This window comes from Callorhinchus milii, unplaced genomic scaffold, assembly GCF_018977255.1.
Source record: "Callorhinchus milii isolate IMCB2004 unplaced genomic scaffold, IMCB_Cmil_1.0 Scaffold3, whole genome shotgun sequence".
NCBI classification, from domain to species: domain Eukaryota; kingdom Metazoa; phylum Chordata; class Chondrichthyes; order Chimaeriformes; family Callorhinchidae; genus Callorhinchus; species Callorhinchus milii.
Window position 1 is genome coordinate 55,258,565 of NW_024704744.1, and position 23,416 is coordinate 55,281,980.

The following is a 23,416-nucleotide window of genomic DNA, read 5'->3' on the forward strand; positions in this document are numbered from 1 at the left end:
ATAGTGATTTATTCTTGGTGCATTTCTTGCTTTCTGATCAGTGACAAGAGCATTTTTAATGTTGTTGCTAGGACACTTGCAGTAATTCAGGTCATATTTTCAATATTTTCAGAGGCCTTTTCCCTCCTCCACAGCTCCTGCCACTCCCCCCTCCTTACACTCATTTGCCCCCATTTCTTCCTCCTCTCTCTCAATCATAGTCACCTGGATGAAGTTCACTACCTGCTGTCTCAGCCCCCTCCCCACCCAGCTGCTGGTCACTCAACTCCCATTTCCAACCTACCCTTCCTTCCCAAAGTCCGGGAACGCATTGTTGGAACACATCGAGCCCTGGTTTTCGCCCTGCCCACAACACAGAGACAGCACTTGTCAATGTAACAAGCGACATTCTCTCTATCTGTGACCAGGGCTCACTCTGCCTCCTCGTCTTCCTGGATCTCTCTGCCGCATTCGACACAGTCGACCATCCTCCTCCATCGGCTCTCCCTCATCTACCTCAGTGAGACCGCACTCGCATGGTTTGAGTCCTACTTAACCAACCACCTCCATTTCATCTTAGCAAATGGTTTCTCCTCCGGTCACCTGCAGGGTACCCCAGGGATCCATCCTTGGCTCTCTTCTTTTCCTTATCTATATGCTCCCCCTGGACGATGTCATCTGCAAACACTGGGTAAACTTCCACATGTATGCGGATGATGCACAGATCTACTTTGCCTCCTCCAGTACCAACTCCAGTTCCGCTGATGTTCTATCAGCTTGTCTGGCAGACATCAAGGCCTGGATGAGTATAAACTTCCTGCAGCTGAATATGGACAAGACGGAAGCCATAGTCCGTGACTCCCGTCAACGTCTTCACTCCTGCAAATCTAAACTCCTCAGCCTCCCTGGGCTCTCCCTCAGACTCACCAAACCAGTGCACTACCTAGGCTTCCGGTTCTTCCTCCCCCACATCCAGTCCCTGACCAGGACTGCTTTCTTCCACCTCTGCCACACTGCCTGCCTCCGAAGGTACCTTACCCCTAGTGCAGCCGAAACCCTTGTGCATGCATTTGTCATCTCCGCTTGGATTATTTCAACTCACTTCTCGCCGGTCTCCCCAGCTCCATCATTCACAAGATCCAGCTCATTCAAAATTCTGCCGCCCGCATACTGACCCGGACCAAACCCCGTACCCACATCTCACCAGTTCTGGCCAGGCTCCACTGGCTCCCCACCACTGAACGGATTGACTTCAAAATCCTCACTCTCGTGTTCAAATCCATTCACTCCCTGGCACTTCCCTAACTCTCCGACCTCCTCACTCCCCAATTCACCACCCGGTGCCTCCTCTCAACCGGCACCAGCCTCCTGCTCATCCCTCACACACTCCGCCCCACCATCGGAGGTCGTGCTTTCAACCGCTACTCTCCAAAACTCTGGAACACTCTACTTCAATCCCTCTGCCTTGCCCCCTCTTTCCTTTCTTTCAAGTCCCGCCTGAAAACTTTCCTGATCGACCGTGCTTACGGCTACCTCCCCCCGGCTCGGAGTCAGACTCCACCACTGTTAAGCACTCTGAGATGCTACCTGTGTGGAGGGCGCGATATAAGTGCAAGTGTTGTTGTCGTGACTGTATATCTTGTGGGGAAAATGCAACAGCCAATTAAGCACAGCAGTGTGCCGCAATAAGTCATGGATTAAGTGACTAAATTATTATTATTTTATTGGAGGGATTATTACCCCCAGAAAGTGATCCATCAATTGACTAACAAGCGGGTTCCTACTTACTGCTAGGCAAACAATAATAATGAACTGGTAGGGCAGCTCATCGGGCTAAATAGCATCCTTCTGTTCCTATGATACTAACTGCAGAGCAATACCTAAAGTAGCACATCGTAGGTTAGAACAGCAGTTTATTAACAGTGCCAGTTGCTGCTGATTTCATCATCTATTAGTTTTAACAGCAGAATTGCAGGAAGCAATAATAAAGCTATTATTTAACACAGCTAACTGTGACCTTGGTAGGCTGCCATTCAGCCATTCTGCATTCCTCCTTGGAACTCCATGCTGGAGTACCTCTGCTTTGACGCCTCCCTTCCCACCTTCAAAACCCATCTTAAGACCTATCGCTTTGTGTATTTGGCCACCTTCCCTACCACTCCCTCAATTTTCTACAGACTGTCCACCTCCCCTGCCCTTGGGCTGTAACTTAGCTGCTTGAAGTGTACTTGGACAACCTTTGTGACGTGAAAGGTTCTGTTCACAACAACTACACAATTAGACTATAATTGCACGGTCGAAGAGGAGTGCCTTGAGGTGGGTCTTGAAGGTGACGAAGGAGGGGCAAGATGGAGGGACTGTGGGAAGGAGTTCCAGAGAGTGGGTGCAGAGTGGCGGAAGGCCTGCCCGCCAATAGTAGGGCGAGCAAGGCAGGGGACTGAAGCAGGCCGGAACCCGCTGAGCGGAGGGAGCGAACAGATGGTAGGGGTTAGGAGGTCAGAGAGGTAGGGTGGAGCAAGACCGTGGAGGGCTTTGAAGGTGAGGACCAGGATCTTGAACTGTATCCTCTGTGTGATGGGAAGCCAATGGAGTTGGGCAAGGATGCGGGTGATAGGATCATGGAGCCTAGTGCGGGAGAGGACACGGGCTGCAGAGTTCTGGATGATCTGCAGCCTGTGGAGGGAGGAGTTGGGGAGGGAGACAAGCAATGAGTTTGCATCGTCAAGCCTCGATGTAATGAAAGCGTGTATGAGGGGTTTGGCAGCCTATGGTATGAGACAGTGTCGGAGCCGGGCGAAATTGTGGAGGTGGGGGAAGGCAGAATGGGTCATGGCGCAGATGTGGGGTAGAAAGGAAATTTGAGGGTCAAACAAGATACCAAGATTTCGGACTGGCTTAGCAAGGTGGCATGTGCAACCATGGATGGTGATGCTGTCAGCGCGTGAGGTGAGGAGGTGCTGACGGGAGCCAATCATGAGAGCCTCGGTCTTGTTGACGTTCAACTGAAGAAGGTTAGCTCTCATCCTGGACTTGATGTCTGACAGACATTCTGTCAGGACAGCAGTAGTCCTGGAGTCAAGGGTGGAGGCAGAGAGGTAGAGTTGCGTCTCATCCGCATACATGTGGAAGTTGACCCCATGTCTGCGGATGATGTCACCAAGAGGGAGCATATAGATATTGAAGAGGAGGGGACCAAGGACAGAGCCCTGAAGAACGCCGCACGAGATGGTTCGGGGGATAGAGGAGAAGCCGTTTGAAGTGCAGGCGGTGTGTGAGGTACGATCTGAACCAATCAAGGACAGATACATGTAAATTTATCGCGGAGCCTAGTGCGGGAGAGGACACGAGCTGCAGAGTTCTGGATGATCTGCAGCCTGTGGAGGGAGGAGTTGGGGAGACCGACAAGCAATGAGTTTGCATAGTTACAACTGACCTCCTTGGAACCACAGACATCAACGAAAAGCTAATATTTTGCATCTCTCAAAAAAAAATGTTTTGTTTAAATATGCTAAAAATGCTCGAAGTAATGCAAAGTTTAAATCTTTGAAGTTACATTAATATATGTGTTGGAGGTTAGTGCATTATAACTGGATTCATACTTCAAACAAGCTGTCTTCCCATAACTACAACTTGTCGTAGTCCTGCACATTCATTATTACTTATGTGTAAGTAACATATAAACTCAGTTTTTTTAATTTGTCAAAAATTATGTAATATGGAAGATTGAAACTAATACGTCCCTTACATTGGGTTCAGATTTCTTCGTACCCAACACAATGTGCCTTGAGTCATCACCTAGTGGAGTTGCACAACAATGAAATATAAGGATAATGTTTCAAAATAGCATGAAGAAATTATACATTTAACTCAAGCGTTTAATGCCATGAAAACATAAACCTTGATCCTCTTAAAATGTGGGCGCTTGCAGAATTCTCCCCCTTTTAAGAAGTGACAGCCTTTTTATGTAACAGATTTGAAATTAAAATTTAGCAATAATATTTTTTGTCTCCATGGTAGCAAAGAAGATATACAGGTGGCTACTTTCAGGTGGAGCAAGAACATGAGGACATGGGTTTAAAGTTGCAAAGCGTAATTTCAGCACAGACACCAGGACGTTTTTCCTTACCCAAGATATAATTACCATCTGAAGCAGGTTTTCAGGAAGGATAGCTGAGTCCAAGACGTTGGACACATTTTACAAAAAAAAAACTTAATGCTGTGATAGGAAGACAGAAGAGTGGATATTCTGGAAGGATGAGACCAAATGAGCCGAAGGGCTTTCTTAATCCAAACCAAACCTCTGATTTTGTAAATTGCTCCCATGTGTTAGTTGGTGAAGTTGAATTGCCTACCAAGTGGTATACAAAAGTGGTGTATCAGACTCGCCTTCTGATCTTACAATACAATACAAAATTACATTTGTACAGCACCTTTCACGTTAGGAGGCCATCCCAAGGTGTTGGACAGTCAGGAATTTGGACCCGAGCAGGGGTTTGGGATCAAGGAGGGTGGGGGGCAGGGTAGGTAGGAGGGTGGCCAAAGGCGCGGTTGAAGAGGAGGGTCTTGAGACATGCCTTGAAGGAGGCAAGTAAGGGAGCCAGATGAAGGGAATGTGGGATGGAATTCCAAAGGGTGAGGGCAGAGAGGCTGAAGGCCTGACCACCGATGATGTGGCGGGCTTGGTGGAGGACGTGGAGCAGGCTACAGCCTGCTAAGCGGAGGGAGCGGACAGGTTGATCTTCCTATCACTTTGTGGTGTTAGAATTTATTAGGCCTGTAACTCAAAATGTTCTAGCATGATTGGAAACTCAATCCTAGCAGCAGGCAAATGGACTACCGCTTCTTCTTATCATACATTAGCTTGCAGTTCTAGAGCACCAGCATGTTGCACCATCAGTACCTTGGGACATCCTCCCGAAGTGAAAGGAGCAATATAAATGTAAATTTGTATTCGACTGTAAATTGCAATGAAGCTAAAACTGAGATGTGCACCAGAGAGGCTTTCCAGAATGGTGGCCACAGTACACCAAGGTTTTACTAATTACTGAACATTTCAAACCTGTGGAGTCCTGTAGCTCAGTGGTTAGAGCACTCGCCTTGCAAGCGAGAGACCTGCATTCAATCCCAGGCAGGGCGAAACCTTGGGCAAGTTTCCTTACTCCACACGCCTAATAATAATCCCTCCAAAATAAACCAATAATAAATTGGTGATTTTTAATCCACGACTGTTTGTGGGACACTGCTGTGCGCAATTGGCTGCCGCATTTCGCCCACAAATATACGGTCAATTCACTTTACAGCATATTCTGTGAAGCACTTTGAAAAGTCTAGAAGATGTGAAAAGCACTATATCAAATGCAAGGATTATTATTTTTGTTGTAATTTAGTCCCCAAAATTAGGATAAGTAATGTGCACCAGAAAATAGGAAATTGGGGGTGAAAGAAGATTGAAAATACCATCAAATCTACCACCTCATTGGAATCAGCACAGAGATACTTTAGTGGCAGTATGTGTGGAAAACGCTTAATGCAATAGAAACCTATACTACAGTAGGAGGCCATTTGCCCATTTATTCACCTGAGTGGTTGTTCCTCTAAGAAGCCATTTATTCACATAACAATTCCCTGTTCCTTCCCCAGTTAGCTTTTAATTGGCTACTTGACAACTGAGCCATTAATAACTAGGCAGCTGAATTTAAAAAGTTGCAATTTGGCTGCAGGGTGTAAAAGTGCTTTAAAAATTGTCTGCATGCCTGTCATATCTCAACAACAACAATGTGCATTTATATATGGGGGGGTAGCATCCCGGAGTGCTTCACAATGGTGGAGTCTGACAACGAGCCAAGGGGAGAGGGAGGTGATTGTAAGCACGATCAAAAAGGAAGGTCTTTAGGCGGGATTGAAGGTGGGGCGGGAGGGGCCAAGGTAGAGGGACTGAGGGAGAGAGTTCCAGAGTTTCAGGGCATAGTGGCTGAAGGCACGGCCACTGATGGTGGAATAGAGTGTACGAGGGACAAATAGGAGGCCGAGCCAGCTGGGCAGAAGCAGAGGGTGGTAGAGTGGGGGGTAAGCAGGTTGTGTATAGTAGACAATGTAGTATCTTAGCTCATACAATACATCTATTAATTGAAATTGCAGATTTATTTCCAAAATCCCAGAGCAGCAAGCGACGTTACAGAACTCTGATCAACTCAAAATCTCAGTGATCATAACTCTTACTGCATTACAGCCTATGTAAACTATGCATACCTAATCCTGATTTAGTCTGCTTGCTGCCATGTTGTTTATTCAATAAATGAACAGTTTGAACTGACTTGCAGCACATGACCACGTATCCAGCAATGGGTTTGTTGATGATACACTGTTCATTGAATTTGCCCCCATTCATATCTATATATTGAACAGCAGAGCCATTGTGCTATATATGAACCTATTTCTATACAACAATCTTTAAATGCTGCCCTAAGACTAATGTGGTCGCGGGGTGGGGGCGTCAGCATGAATTTTACCCTGATTATCTGAGTTACAGCTTTCGAGTAGGGGCTAAAACGCTTAACAAAGATGATCGAGATCACCAAGCAGAAAGGAAAAGAGAAAATTTAAGGATAGCAATCTTGAACATGGTCCAAGAGATAGTTTTTAAGAGGGGTTTGAAAGAGAAGGCATAAGAGATTTTAGGAGAGCTTCAGAGAGCCGGGGTAAAAAGACTGAATGCTTGGCCATTGAAGACAGGATGGAGGGAGTGAGGAATAAGTAATAGTATAGAGCCAGAAGAGCAAAGGCACAGCAGGAGAATAGACCCGCAGAAGATGGTTAAAAAAAGACTCACGTACCACACAAAGATGATGTGAAACATGGAGATTGGAATGCACACAGCATTCCAGGAGACATAAATTGCTTTGTAAATGATGCACACCTGCAAACAAGCGATAAACGGTTAATGCAGTCTTTTCTTGTAAAGCCTGAACTTTCACTCTTCATTGCGTTTTACTTTGATGTACGCAACTTTACCTCCTGCTCCTTCCGTAGCAAATGGTGTGCAGAGGATACAGCATTTCTTGCAATAAATATTCAAGCACAACTGAAAAAGTTTTAGCCAAGCTAAGGTGTAATCTTTTTAATGAGCTGGTTATCTCTCATAGGCTTGCTTTTCCAGTGGGAATCATCATTCAAAGTTGCATTTACATTTTTGTGTATGGCAAGTGTTACAGTGTGATTAAAAAATCACTTTTTTTATCAGTGCACAATTCTAAGTTATTGGGGAATATGGTGCACCAGCCGTTGCACATCTAGGAGATAATAATAAATAATATTACAATCCTTGCATTTGATATAGTGCTTTTCACGTCTGCTTAGAGGTCTCAAAGCGTCTCACAGAATATACTGTAAAGTGAATTGACTGTATATTTGTGGGCGAAACACAGCAGCCAATTATGCACAGCAGTGCCCCACAAACAGTCAAAGATTGAAGTGACCAATTTATTTTTATTTATTTTTCTTGAGGGATTATTATCAGGCGTGTGGAGTAAGGAAACTTGCCCAAGGTTTCATCCTGCCGGGACTCGAACCCAGGTCTCTCACTTACAAGGCGAGTGCTCTAACCAATGAGCTACAGGACTCCACAAGATATATAGATGTGGTATAAGGAAAGCAACTGGACTTGTCACCCACCTCTCTGGTGGCATGTTAGTTTTCAATTACATTGGGTCATATAAATGTTGTATTTCTGCTGGCTCAAAGTGGCTTGTAAATATCAGTGTAAAAAGGATGAGAATTGTTCAGTGTGATAATTATTGTTCCGTGATAACTATCACTGGCTATAATTATCACAAGGATGGAATTTGTGATAGTTCAATGTTGAACACTTGGGGCTGAACATCCCTCTGACTTTTGAAGGACGGTCTCCCTCTCTTGCTTGTAATTCAGCTTGGCCAGTGCCATCTTGGTTATAAAATGAAAAATTGAGATTTAAACTTTTAACTCCATTGGCTAGAATGTTTTTTAACTTATCTCATTTTGGCTCAATAATTATTTGTCAGCTGCTATTTGATGAAGAAGCATAAAATTCATGCTCTCTTGAGCCACAAAATACGATTTTCCATTAGTCCAATCTAGGAACCAGCACTTCAGGGGGAAAAATGACACTCAGAACATTATATTTATGAGAAGCAATACGATGGGATGCATGTGGAATTATTAACATCATTATTCATCAAAGGTGAGGAAGACTAGAATTCTTGTGAAATTAGCCTCTAACCATTATTACATTCAGTGCTCAATGACCTGTCTATACAAAACAGTCCAAAAAATAAAAGTGTACAAGATATGTCACTCTATAAATGAGAAATTTACAGTGTCCCAGGAACTGAGCAGATAAGCAGTATTCAGCAAAACTTTAGCTCGCATTCGTGCTTTACAAAGCTTTCTGGCCCTCTGAGTCATAATGATCCAATTTCATTTGATGTAGTGCCTTATATCATCTTAAATGTCACAAAGCTCTTCTCAGGATTTACTGTAGAGTGTTAACATTTCATCTGAAGGACGGCACTTCCGATAATACAGCATTCACCCAACAATGCACCAGAGTGCCATCTTAGACTACAAACTAAAGTTCCATCATGGGGCTTGAACCCTCAACTTTCTGACTTAGAGGCAAAAGTGCTTCTGACTGAATTGAGCAAATGTTTCTGATATTATCCTTACATTTGATGTAACGCCTTTCATGTTTGGAGGACATCACAAAAGCTTCATAGGACATACTGTACAGTGGAGAGACAGTATTTTATGGGCAAATGTCTGAGTTTGCATGAGACTCTCTATACCATGTATGAAAATTGGACTTACAAAAGGAAAACAAAGGAATTTATTCAATGTGTTACCCTCAAATCATTGGAAGCCTTACTAAACTATGCAAGAAATTATACCATTGTCAGAACTTAATTTCATTGTATGGATATGTACAAGCTGCATAGCTGCTCTTCCATCCAATGCATATCCTATTGAAATATATGACAATGATACAAACTATCTTAATTCTTCTCATCAAAACAAAATATTTCATCAGAACAATTATTATTCACAACGTTATAGTACTCCTGAAATATAAGCAGATGTTTTGTAGCGTTTTGAAGTACAATGATTTGCAACAATTACTGACTGCAACTTCAAGTGAAGCATGCTTTCCTGGCTCTTCTGCTGATTATTAACAAGAACCTCTTCAAGTTGAAATATTGCTCAACACTGACTGTACATTGTAGTGTGTTTTATCATTATATACTTTGTCAAATGTTTCTACTTTGTGAGCAAATTCATTTCAAAGTTGAAATAGTTTTGGATGATTTTTGTGGTCTGACATCTTCAGATATCTACCCTGAAGAGTATACAAACCAGATTGAGAGTTCCACCTATGCATGGAAGTTTCCCTCTATCTGAAATTGAATGTGCTCTCTCCCTGGTGTCTCTCTGAAAGAAAGCATCCTGCTTACCTAATTCCAGAAAGTGTTAGGCGCAGATTCACAAGAGTGTTCCGGCATCATTTAGATTAGTAGCTTATATGTCACAACTTCGATATGACCTTAGATCTCTCATGTCTTTGCATTATTATGCTTTTAACTGAAGTGTCTTTTCATTCAGCTTACTAATTATCATCACAATAATAATAATCCTTGCATTTGATACAGCGCCTTATCACGTCTTCGAGACTTTTCAAAGCACTTCACAGAATATACTGTAGAGTGAATTGACTGTTTGTGGGTGACACGCGGCAGCCAGTTGCGCACAAACTGATTGAAGTGACCATTTATTTTTTAAGGAAATCCAAGTAAACGATATTTGGCTTGAAAGATGAGAGGTACACTGTGTGACAAGTGGTGCATTTATTTTTAGCTGCCCGAGCTTCTGAATGCTGGTGGATGGAAATTCATTCTGCTGAAGCTAAAGTAATCTTTCATTTCGGGGCCCACCTTTGTGATTAGACCATTCAATAATATGACGGTTATTCAACCTAACAGAAAATATTCCAGGCACACATACCCTTTCACATTTTTAGCAGTCAGATTTATAAAGGTTAGAAAAGTGTATTTTGAATTTTGACCAAAATGTCTTGGAGATCCTATCCAATAAGGGTTGTCCTGTTAAAATGCACCCACATTGAGCACAGGTTCATTTACAGTGTGGACTTACACTGGAAGCTTGGTGCACCCTGCTTTTGGCAATAACTAGCCAGCTTCCTGCAATAAAAATTGGTAACATTTGGGTTGTCAGGTCATCACTGACATCACATCCTGCGCACTTCACATGTGCAGGAAGCTCCACTGATATCACTTTGTGAAGGAAATGCAATGAGCAGGAAATGATAACCTGATGACCTGGATGTCAGCTATTTATTCACACTAGATTATAATGCGGAGATTATCTGATATTAGAGATATCGGACCCAACTGAGTGCGTTATAATGGAGGTTGCCTGATATATGATTTACTTTCCTAACATCTGTTTCACAGTATCCACGGAATATGATTTGATGTAGTGATCTCAGGATCTCTGGGGGCAGGTGTGAAAGAACAGATTGCTATTCAAGTTGACTTCTGGGACTTTGAAACCCCTGAGATCTGCAATCTAAAAGTGCCATTAGTTAACATCTATTGCTTATTATATGACTTACACTGGTCCTCTTGTCTCTTTGTTTCTTACTATCTTCTATGAAATTCTGTTTGGCCTTCAGTTTGTTTATCCACCTTGTTTGAAGTTGTTTCTTCATACAGTCATTTATGAACATTTCAACACAGTGATCATGCACTTTCTGTTTTGAATGGTCAGCGAATACACAGTGCTGTCTATGGTTAATTGGTTATGAAAGCACGATTGAGTGAAATTGGTAGTCTGAATGCATTGGCAATGGTAAGGATTGTCATTGTTTGATTTCAAGAAGAACTGAAAGAGAATTTGCATTTTATAGGGTGTTATGAGTTGAACCCTCTCACAATGCTTTACAGAAATTATTTTGAAATGTTAGTGTTTTTAGTTAAATGTGGTAAATGTTTCTAAATTGAGTCACTTCCAATCTTTATTACCAGTTTAAGTTGTTAATTAACTTCTGTGTAAAAAAAACTTCATAGTATCTGACCTGATATTACTCTTCATACCTTTGAATCTGTGCCCTCTAATTGTGCTAATTCTATGGATCAGTGACTGTTGCTCTGGGTTTACCTTCTTTTTTCCGTTTATCATCTTATATATCTCTTAAGAAGGATTCCTCTGAGACGTCTCTTTTCAAGGCAGAAGTTTATCTCATAGTTCCTCATAGCTTATCTCTAACACTGGAGATAAGCCAGTGGGGTCCTGTTACAGAAGGCTAAGAAGGCTAAGTTTTCCCCATACAGCTTCTCTGAACAGAGAATTCTGACTCCATTGCAATATCCAGAGGCATTCAGTTATGCACATGAATGTTATTAAGGTCACTATTCAGTTGTATCCTTAGTGACCACGGGTACATTTTCATGGGAAGCACAGAGGTGAAATCCCTTCACTCTCTGGCACCTCCCTACCTCTCTGATCTCCTCACTCCCCAATCCACCACTCAGCACCTCCGCTCGACTGGCACCGGACTCCTGCTCGTCCCTCCCACCCTCCGCTCCACCATCAGAAATTGCGCTTTCAGCCACTACGCCGTAAAACTCTTGAACACTCTCCTTCAATCCCTCTGCCTTGCCCCTCTTCTTTTTCAAGTCCCGCCTGAAAACCTTCCTCTTCGACAGTGCTCAGGCTCTGCCACTGTTGAGACACTACCCTGTGAAGAGGGCGCTATATAAGTGCAAGTTGTTGTTGTTATTTATTTTCAGATCTACAGTGTTAGGGTCAGAGAAAGAGATAGAATTAACATAGAGATAAAGTCATAGAGAAATTGAGCAAGAGAGAAGCAGAAGGCAGCAGCTTCCACAAAGGTTGAGATTGTAGCAGGAGAATTATTAGAAACAGTTTGTTTCTGTTTCTGCTGGTTATTACTGAGGAATCCCAACCCCTTTGAAGGCTAGCCTCAGAAACGTTTGGTACATTAGACAGGATTTTGATTTTAACCTCTCTCTTATGAAGGCAGCAGCCACTACTGAGATTAATGTTCATGGCAGATTGAACAGATACATGCTCCAGAGGATATCTTGGACTATCTGTATTTATTTAGACCAGGCAAAAGAATTCTGCCTCACAGCTGTGGAATTGAGATCAAATGATACCTTTGTAAATTCTGCCTTTGTTTCCGCAATTTTCTCCCTTAGTTTTCCCTTTGTTAAGAAGGTGTCGTCTTTCCCCACAACACTTCAGCCCAGAACAGCAAGAGAACAGCAGGAGAATCTGAGAGTGTGACTCAGATTCATTGAAAAACACAGATTGGATTTTACTTTTAAATGTGGGATATGCTTTGTGTATATCTGTTGAAGGTCAATTAGATGCTCCAATCTATATTATGTGAATGCACTATCACAGCATAAAATAATGACTAGCCTGAAATATTTTCATTTTTTTATTGCTATAATAATTCTTTTATTTGCAACCGATAGGAAATAAATATTAGATATGGCAGGTAAATAAAGGTTGACAGATAAGCCCTGGTCTCATTTGTCTATTGTAATGACCTTTCCTTGAAAATACTTATCTGAATCACAAGTGTTTCACAAGTAAATTGCAAAACAAATGCTAGTTTCCATAGAAATTGGGTTAAAGCAGGCAATTTAATGCCAAAGTATTCCAAGTTTCTTTATTATAATAATCATCCTTACATTTTATGTAGAACCTTATCACGCTGTCGAGTTGTCTCAGAGCACTGAATGACTAATTTTATCTGAGGGATTGTTGGGCAGGACACCATTAGAAACTCCCTTCTCTTTCCAAATAGTGCCATGGGACCTTTAACATCCACCCAAACAGACAGGAAGACAGGCAGGACAGTGGTTTAATATTTCATTCAAAGGACAGCAACACTATCAATGCAGCACATCTCCAGCACTACACTGGAGTGTCAGCCTTGACTGTGAGTTTAAATTGCCAATGAGGGGTGTGAACCCACAAGTTTCTGACTCAGAAATGTGCTCATCTTAGCCAGGCTGACACATGATGGGCTCTTTGTTGGGTTTGCACATGAGTATTAGAATAACTGCTGATGTGATTACACTTGTGAATTAAATCAAATTGTAACTTTGTTTAAACCAAAATTTATATTTTATTATGTAAAGGGGTTGAATCACTTTACAAATGTGTTGCGTTTAAAATTGTTAAAACAAAAATGTAACCCCTTTGAATCTATTACTAATAGAGGAAAATAATTGAACACAAGACTATTATTAAACTTTTAACATGCCACAGTACAATTCCGGGGGAGGACACAGTTAAATTGCTAATTAAATTATCATATCCAAATGCAATATCAAAGTGAAAGAACAAATTTCTATGATTGTTTCTGTCAGTGACATCCAGAAACAGTGATGCTTAAAACACTAATGGAAATGTCAACATTATTTTACAATCAAACCTTTCAAGTCAGTTAGTGTTGCCAGTGAACCATCACCTTATACCAGACAGTGTAAATATGTATCAAGGTTTATCTTAAAATGGTAAACCTGTCACTGCTTGTAAATGGTGGATGAACAGCTCAAAATGTACTTGCATTTAAGTCCCATGTATTTTGCTCTGATTTCTATGATGGCATCCTGCTACCTAACAATCCAATTCGATCTGGGAATCCAATGAGTGGCACAGCCGGCTTTTCAGCACGTCTATTGAGAAGGGTTGGGGGTGGGGAGGGGAATTTACTTCTACTGGTTTATGTGGTTGACATACTCACCTCCTTCTCCCTTGCCTGACCCCGCCACTGTCAAGGGCTCCCAAATCTTATATCATGTGAAGGGCGCTATATAAATGTAAACTATTGTACATATCTTACATCATCATTTCCTCTCAGCACATTGAAAGGGGACTGAGATTATGCTCTTCATGAATCTTCTCTACAGCAATTGAAAAGAGGTTCATCTCCTCCAAGCTCTCCTAAGACACAGGACTCAAATCCTTAAATAATAATAATCCTTGCATTTAATATAGCACCTTATCACATCTTCGACAAGTCTCAAAGTGCTTCACAGAAAATACTGTAAAATAAATTAACTATATTGTTGTGGACGAAACGCAGCAGCCAATTCCACACAGCAGTGTCCCACAAACGCGAATTAAGTGGCCAAAACATTTTTAAGGGATTATTTTCATCATAATAGTAATAATTCTTACATTTGAATATAGCGATTTATCAACAACATGCCACAACAGCAGATCTGACAATGCAGCATTCTTCCAGGCAGCCTCCCAACATCTCAATAATCGGTTTACAAACAAAGTATTTCCCACAAGTCTTCAGCATACAATTGGCCCTTGACAACTTCATTAAACCAGGCAAGCCTTATCTTCCCAGACTTCCCTTCCAGCTGACACTGTTGTTTAGGCTTCTGGTTCCATTATATTTTGATTCAAATTACGATTCAAATTGTGATTCAAATTCTGGGGCTGTGACAATAATAGTAATTATAATAACCCTTGCATTTGATATAGCGCCCTATCACGTCTCTGAGACGTCTCAAAGCACTTCAACAAATATACTGTAAAGTGAATTGACTGTATATTTTGTGGGTGAAACGCGGGAGCCAATTGCGCACAGCAGTGTCCCACAAACAGTCGTGAATTGAAGTGAGACCAATAAAAGTGACCAATATATTTTTTTTTTGAAGGAATTATTACCCCCAGAAAAGCAACCACCAATCAACTAACAACTGGGTTCCTATTTACTGCTAGGTTAACAGAGGCGTGCTGGGAATTGAGCCCAGGTCTCTCACTTGGGAGGCGAGTGATCTAACCATTGAGCTACAGGACTCTTACATCAGTCACTTAGTGCTGAAATACTGTTGATATTACTATAGCAAGTGGTATATTTCAATGGCAACAATCAGTGCTGCAAATGGAATTGCATTGAAGCAAAGTGATGACGTACTAACGTCACAAAATAAGTTCAATTATCACGAGACTTCACAGTTGTCTTGTGAAATAGCATGATCTTGTGAAATGTTAAGATGCTAATGTGAGCTGTAAACCAAAAATCGTTCCAGTGTGACTGTACCAATCCTCTTCAATTTTCTGCTCTATGATCATACCCTTCCATATCTAAATTACCGAAAGTGCCTTCATTTCCCTACAATTGTACATCAGTTTCAGCAAAATAAAAAATAGAAATGGTCAAAATGTTGCTGGCGAGAGATTTCCATTGCAACAGGCTGCCGAGTTCCTGTTAATATGTAAATTGAGTTTGTTTACAAAGCATTCATCAAGAGGAGAGATATTGGTGTCAGGAATGAAATAATTTTTCATTTGCAGCACCAGTTGTTGACATTGTTGTTTATAGTTATTCCAGTGATAGCATTTCCACTCCTGGCGATCACCCATTCCATGACTGGTGGCCACCACCTCCCTGCCATTGTGCAAATAATTGGGCCAAAGCCACTTGTGGTGCCATTGTATCCACATTTCAGATAATAGTAATTCGGTTTTCGAGGGCTTATATCAAATGTCGCATTTTTCACCCACAACGTTTTGCTGTGAATGGACACTGAAAAGAAACCTTGGTTTCTTCAACCACGCTTCACATCTCAGACAGTGCTTTTCAAAAGGTACTTTTGGTATATGTACAATAGAATACATTTTACATTTATACAGCTGCTTTTACATTGTGAGGATTGTCTCAAAGCACTTAACAATGCTGGATAGGGACTTCAGATGGGAGTGGGAGCTGAGGGGGTAGAGAAGGGAAAGATAGCCAAAAGTGGTGTCAAAGAGGTACGTTTTGAGAAGGACCTTGGAAAAAGGGAAGGAGGGAGTGAGTTGGAAGGACTTCGGGATGGATGAGTGTGGACACTTCAGTAACTGTTGAGAACTATTCAACAGATAGCTAAATGTTTGACAAGACCCTACTGCACGGCAGAATAAACAATTCTGCTTACTGCTCCTTCCACAGTTATTGTCTCAATAGCTATAATTACTGATTACCCCAACTGCTTTGAAATATCACATTTAAGAATACAAAATATTTAGTATTTGTATCTGATGACAATTTCTTTTAAGTAGGTAAGTGTGTGTGTGTTAATTTAGCTCAGTTGGCAGCTCTCGTGTGTCGGAATCAGAAATTTGAGGTTCAGGCCTAATAACGGACATTGAACTCATAGTCTAGGCTGACACTCCAGTGCAGTTCTGTGGATGTATTGTCATCTTTTGGAAGAGACATTAAACCAAGATTCCCTCTTACTATTCAAGTGAATGTTGAAGATCCCATGGCATTATTTGAAAAGATATCCTGACCAAGAATCCCACAAATAAAACAGGTCATTCATTAAATGGCTGTTTGCAGGACAGTGCTGTGTGCAAACTGACTGCCACGTTTGCCTATAAACTATACAGTCATTACACTTTACTGTAAAATCTTATGAAGCACATTGAGATATCTTCCTGACATGAAAGGCGCTATATCAAATTCAAGGATTATTTATTATTAAGTGCACTGAACACTAATGTTTGTTCACTTGACTTGTGAAAATTGAAAGTTTGTTTGCAATTCCATATTTTTTACTTAGTTACATTTGTAGATAGAAGCAGCATTCATGTTTTAATTCACTGTGTCATTCCAGGGAGGGCATAAGGAATTAATCATAAATTAGAGAGCTGAAAACTGCCTTATCAATTGGAGGCGATGATAAATAGAAAGGCTTTGGGGGAGGTGGGAGGGTGGGTGAGGTTGACTTGTAGATTTATGCACGGCTCTGTTCTCTGTTCCAGCAATTCCTACAATTCATAACAATTTTGACAGGAAAATTACTTGTATTATATAAATTGCCAATGTCAAATTGTGTGCTGAGATAACATATACAGAGGAGATAAACAACGCAAAGTAGAGGGGGACACAAATTATGAAGTGGTAGATAATTTTGGCATGCTGGAGATGGAACTAAAGGTTTTTCTGAAATTCCCAACAGCGTGTAAGCCAACAACAAGCTGTGCAAACAAGAGAGACCAGGCAAGCTATGGTGTAAAAGTTTCAGTCAACAATTCTGTACTATTGAGAAAAACAGCATTAGTACGCAATGTAACTGGCCAGACATACTCTTTAATCTGACAAAGTGTTGTGGACCCAAAACCTTGACTGACTTTCCTTTCTCCATGGATTGCTGCCTGACCTGCTGAGTGTTCCCAGCGACATTTGTTTTTGTTTTCAGATTTCCGGCATCTGCAGTATTTTGCGTTTTGTTTATACTTTTTAATCCTCAGGATTCCGTGAAAGATTATAACTGCCACTATAAATTAGTATAATAATAATAATCCTTACATTAGACACAACGCCTTATCACACTGTTGAGATGCCTCAAAGGGCTTCACAGAATATAGTGCAGAGTGGATGTATTATGTGTGATTTGTGGACAACTTTTTAACCCTGAGAAAAGGGTTAAAAAGTCAGCTTTGTGATTTTCTTTCATCAGTGATAAAGTCATATATCCATATTTACTGAGAGAGTTCAACAGCTCCGTAAGAAATGTTCTGTAATCCAACCCCTTGGATCTCCAGCGATTTATAAACTGGCACTGAGTTTTGTTGATTTACTGTCAGCATAATCCCAAGGCTCAATGCCAGTGTTTAGCAGGAACATGCTGGACAAATGCCAGTTCATGACAAGACCTGTTTAGGTGGATTTAATTCACTCTTATATGTTCTCTCTCTCTGTCTTCACTTCCTTTCTTCTTTGCTTATCTTGGCTCTGTTCCCCACAATCTATGAACATAAGAAAAATATGAATGACTAGTGGAGAATTAGACCATCCAGATCACCCCATCACTGAAATCCCATTCATTCGCTGCCATTTTTGCACTCCAACCAAAAAACAGGTGCTTCTCTGTTGCTGCTGAATCAGAATCATTGTGCTGAGTGTGGCTTATGTTATCTTTATTTTAATGAATAATAGCAATAATATAGCACTTTGGTGTGCACTCAGAGATTTGGCCTTGATATCTGGAACTCAGAGTCGCCAAATCCCTTCACCTTGTAGTTTCTCTCCCTTCCTTGAAAACATTTTCTGATCATCCCCAAATGCCCCTACTTTCCTCCCTTCAAAGTAGGAGACAATACATGAAATTAGCTTGTTGCAGACAGAAACAAAAATCGTCTAAGGCAACGGCAAGTTGGAAAGCTTTGTGTACATAATTACCACTAATGGTTAAATGGTCTTAGTTGAAAGACGAGCAGGAAGCTAGATAGTGCTCCCAATAGCAAACTATTACGTAAAGAGGGTGCATTCCTCTGGAGAGAGAATGCAGATTCCATTCCAGACAAAGTAGGAAATTTACATGTGCAGGTGGTGTACATATGTGGAACTCTGTCTGGCTGATAAACTCTGTAGCATAGTATTGGCTTTATGCATGTATCAGATACCTTGCTGACTAAAGTAAAATATTTCTAACTAATTACAAGCCATTAATACTAATGTGGGCATTTAGTGTGTCACTGCTTGGGAGGAACTATTACTATACAAACATTGATAAATTAAGAATCTTCAGCTCTACAAATAGTATTCCATAATTTCTTGGGTGACATGTTGACATTTATCCAGTGGTATGCAAACAGCCACCTTAGGGAGACACCGACGGAGTGACTCACTATGCCAATTCCATTTGCAAGTAGCAAGTATTGTTCCAAAGCACTGTGCAAGTCCTGTGATCCAATACCATGGATTGGAATGAAATTGTAAGTTATGCTTGAGAATGTTTTAGTTTCAAATTAGAAAGCACAGTGCACATGATGGCCACTAACAGTTAGAATGGTCTTAGCTGGACAAGCAGTCGCACTTTAGTTAAGTAGAGGAATGAGTTCAACAGACTGTGTTCCATTCCTCCCTCCAACACAGGATTCAGGTCCAAACATACAGCAACAGCTTAAAAATGTGCACATTTATTAATATATTTAATGTTAAGGTTCCACATAACACAAATGGCTTTGCATTGTTCAACAACAACAACTTGCAGTTATATAGCACCCTCCATGCAGGGTAGAGTCTCAGAATGTTTAACAGTAGTGGAGCCTGACTCCGAGCCGGGCTGAGGAAGGTGGCCATAAACACGGTTGAAGAGGAAGATTTTCAGGCAGGACTTGAAAAAGGGGAGGGAGGATCAAGGCGGAGAAATTGAGGGAGAGTGTTCCAGAGTTTTGGAACATAGTGGCTGAAAGCGCAACCACCGATGGTGGGGCAGAGGGTGCAAGGAACGAGCAGGAGGCCGGAGCCAGTCGAGTGGAGAGTGGTGGATTGGGGAGTGAGGAGGTGGGAGAGGTAGGGTGGTCCAGAGAGTGAAAGGATTTGAACACAAGTTTGAGGATCTTGAAGTCGATCCATTTGGCGATGGGAAGGCAGTGGAGCCTGGGCACACTAGTAAGATGTGGGTACTGAGTTTGGTCCGAGTAAGTATTCGGGCGGCAGAGTTCTGAATGACCTGGAATTTTTGAATAGTGGAGCTGGGGAGACGGGCGAGACGTGCATAATCCTGTGTAGGATCACTTACTACAACCAGTAGGCAGTGTTGGACTGGCTCTCCAAAAGTGCTCAGGATTGTCATGTAAAATGGGGACACGGATTTGTAGAGGGCGGATTCTTGAGCGGGACAATCCTTGGGTGGTGTCAAAAGTATAAAACATCCGCCCATTTAAAAATTTGTCAGTCTTAAATGGAACTTCTGAACTAGACTGCACAGGGTGCTAAGTATCAGGAGCCATTCACAGGGGCACTCAGGAAATTTCCCAATTTTCTGTATACCCAGGCAACTCTGGCCAATAGGGCTTGATGCTAATGATGAATATAGATGTAGACTTCACCCACAGAACTGCCTCTACCATGTAAAATGTATTGAGATGTAAAATGTGCCATTACCAATCTTGAAAGCACTGTCACTCTCAAATGTTATTTCTAGTTTTGCATCTGATTTGCTCACAAAAAAACATTGTAATTCCAAACACTTCCTCCGCTGATATTTCTTTTTGGGCCTTTTCCCAGATGAGAAACAGCTCAAAAGCAAAATATTGGCCGTGGTGTGTGACTGCAGCTGTGTGCTGCTTTTGGCCTGTTTCTTGGATGAGAAAAAGCCTGGATAAAGGTTGGAATGCAAATCAGCAGACACAAAATGGTCTCATTCAGCATTGTGATTTCCAGTTTACAAATGTTGCAATTTCCATATCATTAGCTTCAGTGGTGCAGCAATTCATTCACTTCTAACAGTGCATGGCTTATACTTATTGTTGTACCTAACTGGACGTAAACTCCTGTACACAATGTCATAGTCCATTTCATAGCTGGATCATTGGTACCAAAGTTACTCTTGAAAGAAAATTGTAAGAGATGGTTGTGCTGTGATACAAACAACAACAACAAAATGACATTTGTAAAGCGCCTTTCACATCGGGAGGAAGTCCCAAGGTGCTGTTTCAAGCAAAAAGCTTTTTTCCTTCGTTCCTCAGTGCAATATCTCTCCTTTCACTGACCTGCAACAGGTGCTAGTTTCTCGCTTCAGTGGGCCATTACATTCAAATTATCTCATCAGCCCTGGCAATGAGGTCTTAACATTTCACAGTTTCTGCAATTAACAAGACTGCTACTCCTTCCTCAGTGAGGTCCAACAGCTCTCTGCCCTCCACACAAATGAAAATCCTTGAGGTCTCTCGCTCTGTATTTACTCTTCTAATTTCTGTTTACCTAATTCCAGAGAATATTAGGCACAGGTTGGCAAGAGCCCAGGCTTAGGTACCCCAGAGTGTACGTTGGGTACTCCTGGAATCTACCCAACTAAAACTGCATAGCTTGTCCTTGAGAGCATTGTTTGGCAAGCGTTCCCACTATTTGTCCAGCTAGGACCATCCTACCCGGTTGGGCTTTGGCTCGCAGGATTAATGGGAGATGAGTGGAAAGAATCCCTGACCCCAGTGACTGGACTGTCACTTCATGTTGTAAAATAGTTTTGGAGATATTTGCAGGAAAATTTAATTTAAAGAAAGCAAGAAGTAGATATGAGAAACGATGCACAAGTTTTTATTTTTTGCTGTAAATATTGCATGCTGTAAATTATACAAGCTTTATGCCAAAAGTCATTGTGGATTTTATTCTATCTGTTAAGACTTTCCTTTTTAACTCTCCCAAATTCTCAACTGTCTCCACAATGCCACACTGCACAGCTTGATTTGTGCACTTGATGCTGTTGCTATGGTCAAATGGCTGGTTCAGCTACATAATAGCACAGAATACTCAATCTTTAAGGTGCCACTTCATTGACTGCTCCAATATTGTTAAAGTTAATGCCATTGGTATTATCACACCAGGTGTTGCTGAGTTTCTAGCTCTGTGACAATGCCATTACTAGGATGACAAACACAAAACAGCTACTGAAAATAGTTGTTTACTGTCACCAGCATGAATATTTGGTCCGATTAATCTCTCAAAGGAAAGAGATTATCCATCACATTTGAGAAGAAGCAAAATCTGCACACTTCCCAACTCATCTCATGTCTCCTGTCTGTCTCAGCTTAGCTTATATCTCCTGCCTTTCACCCTAAGTCAGTCTGTGCCTCTTATTTGTCTCATCAATTCATCTCTTGTTTATTGCCCACCTCCCAACTCAGTTCCTTTCAACCCTCCCAGTTCACTCTCTGCCTCTTGTTTGTCTTTCTAATTGTATTGTGGTTCCTGCTTACCTTCCACCTCAATCCTGTCTTCTGCCTGCCTCCCCAATTGAACTCCCATCCCCGTGATCACCTGTACCAGTAGATTTGACCTCTTGTTTGAAATCAGTAACTGACTGATTGAAATGAAAGTCAATTGTGTTGCATGTTACTTTAACCTAACAGCATGGACAATTTCTATTTATCTGTGACTATACAAATCACATGGATGATTGGGCATCGAACATTCATATGAATATGAATGGTGCTGAGCATGTGGGATGGATCCAGTTCTCAATTTGTTGCCAGCTATAGTCAGTTTGGATGTTAAGTGGCAATATGCACCTCATTGTACAGTAGACATTGTGCAAAAACAGTGGAATCTCAATTATCCACCAGCTCCAATTAAGTCACTGAAGTGAATCGTACCACCATGGGGGATAATTGAGATCCCACCATAAAGGAAAGCAGTAAAAATTTGCTGTCAACAACAACAACAAAATTACATTTATAGAGCGCCTTTCATGTCGGGAGGACGTCCCAAAGCGCTGAACAGTCAGGTGTCGGGGCCCGAGCATGGGGGAGGGGTGGTGTAGGGGTGAGGGAAGGCAGAGAGGTGGGAGGGAGACCAAAGGCACAATCGAAGAGAATGGTCTTGAGACCGGCATTGAAGCAGGCAAGGGAGGAAGTGAGGTGAAGAGACTGTGGGATGGCGTTCTAGAGTGTGGGGGCAGAGAGGCTGATAGCCCGGACACCGATGGTAGGGTGGGTCTGGCGGGAGATATAGAGCAGGCTGGAGCCCGCTGAATGGAGGGAGTGGGCAGGTTGGTAGGGTGTCAGCAGATCAGAGAGACAGGAGGGGGCAAGGCCATGGATGGCCTTCAAGATGAGGACGAGGATCTTGAACTCAATCCTCTGGGGGATGGGGAGCCAGTGGAGTTGGGCGAGGGTGGGAGTGATGGGGTCGCAGAGCCTGGTGCGCGAGATTAACATGAGCTACAGAGTTTTGGATGATCTGCAGCTTGTGAAGGGAAGAGTTGGGAAGACCGATGAGGAGGGAGTTCCCGTAATCGAGCCTTGATGTGACGAATGCATGGGTGAGGGTTTCGGCAGCCTGAGGGGTGAGGCAGTGGTGGAGTCTGGCAATGCTGCGGAGGTGGTGGTAGGCAGTGCCGGTCATGGCGCGGATGTGGGGAAGAAAGGACAGTTCAGGGTCAAACAAGACAAATTTGTCACTCATATGCATTCTAGCGGCAGCCATTGCTTTTGTCTTTAATGTGCCTGCTTCAGAAGGAATAGTGAAGCAAACGGAAGACACAGATTAAAATTTAATGATGCTTTAAATAAACAACCCAACAGGGAGCTCAAAGGACCGTTGGCTAGCCTGTATTTTAGGCAGTCTATACTTTCACACAACTGTTGTGTCATAAATCATTCTACAATGGTTCTGAGTAACTGAAACCCTTAAGCAAATAAACAAAATGTTCTAATGTGAGAAATCTGTCACTGCAGCAACAAAATGGTTGGCAGAATTTGGCAAAACATCCTATGGGCTGGGACATGCCTACGAATATTTCTCTGAAGATTCTTTGACATGTGAATGTGCAACATGATAGTAAAATATTACTGCACTGTAGGGAATTTGATATTGAGTGAATTGAAAAATTAGGAC

The 23,416-nt window shown here is 41.9% G+C and overlaps 1 protein-coding gene and 1 non-coding gene across 4 annotated transcripts in view; one reads left to right on the plus strand and one right to left on the minus strand.

The window, feature by feature from the left end:
• The window catches only part of LOC103178921 (regulator of G protein signaling 7), a 285,543-nt gene that overhangs the window by 40,619 nt on the left and 221,508 nt on the right, over window positions 1–23,416 (plus strand). The window lies entirely within an intron of this gene.
• trnat-ugu lies at window positions 7,527–7,598 on the minus strand. The gene has a single exon. It is a non-coding gene; the product is annotated as a tRNA-Thr (tRNA).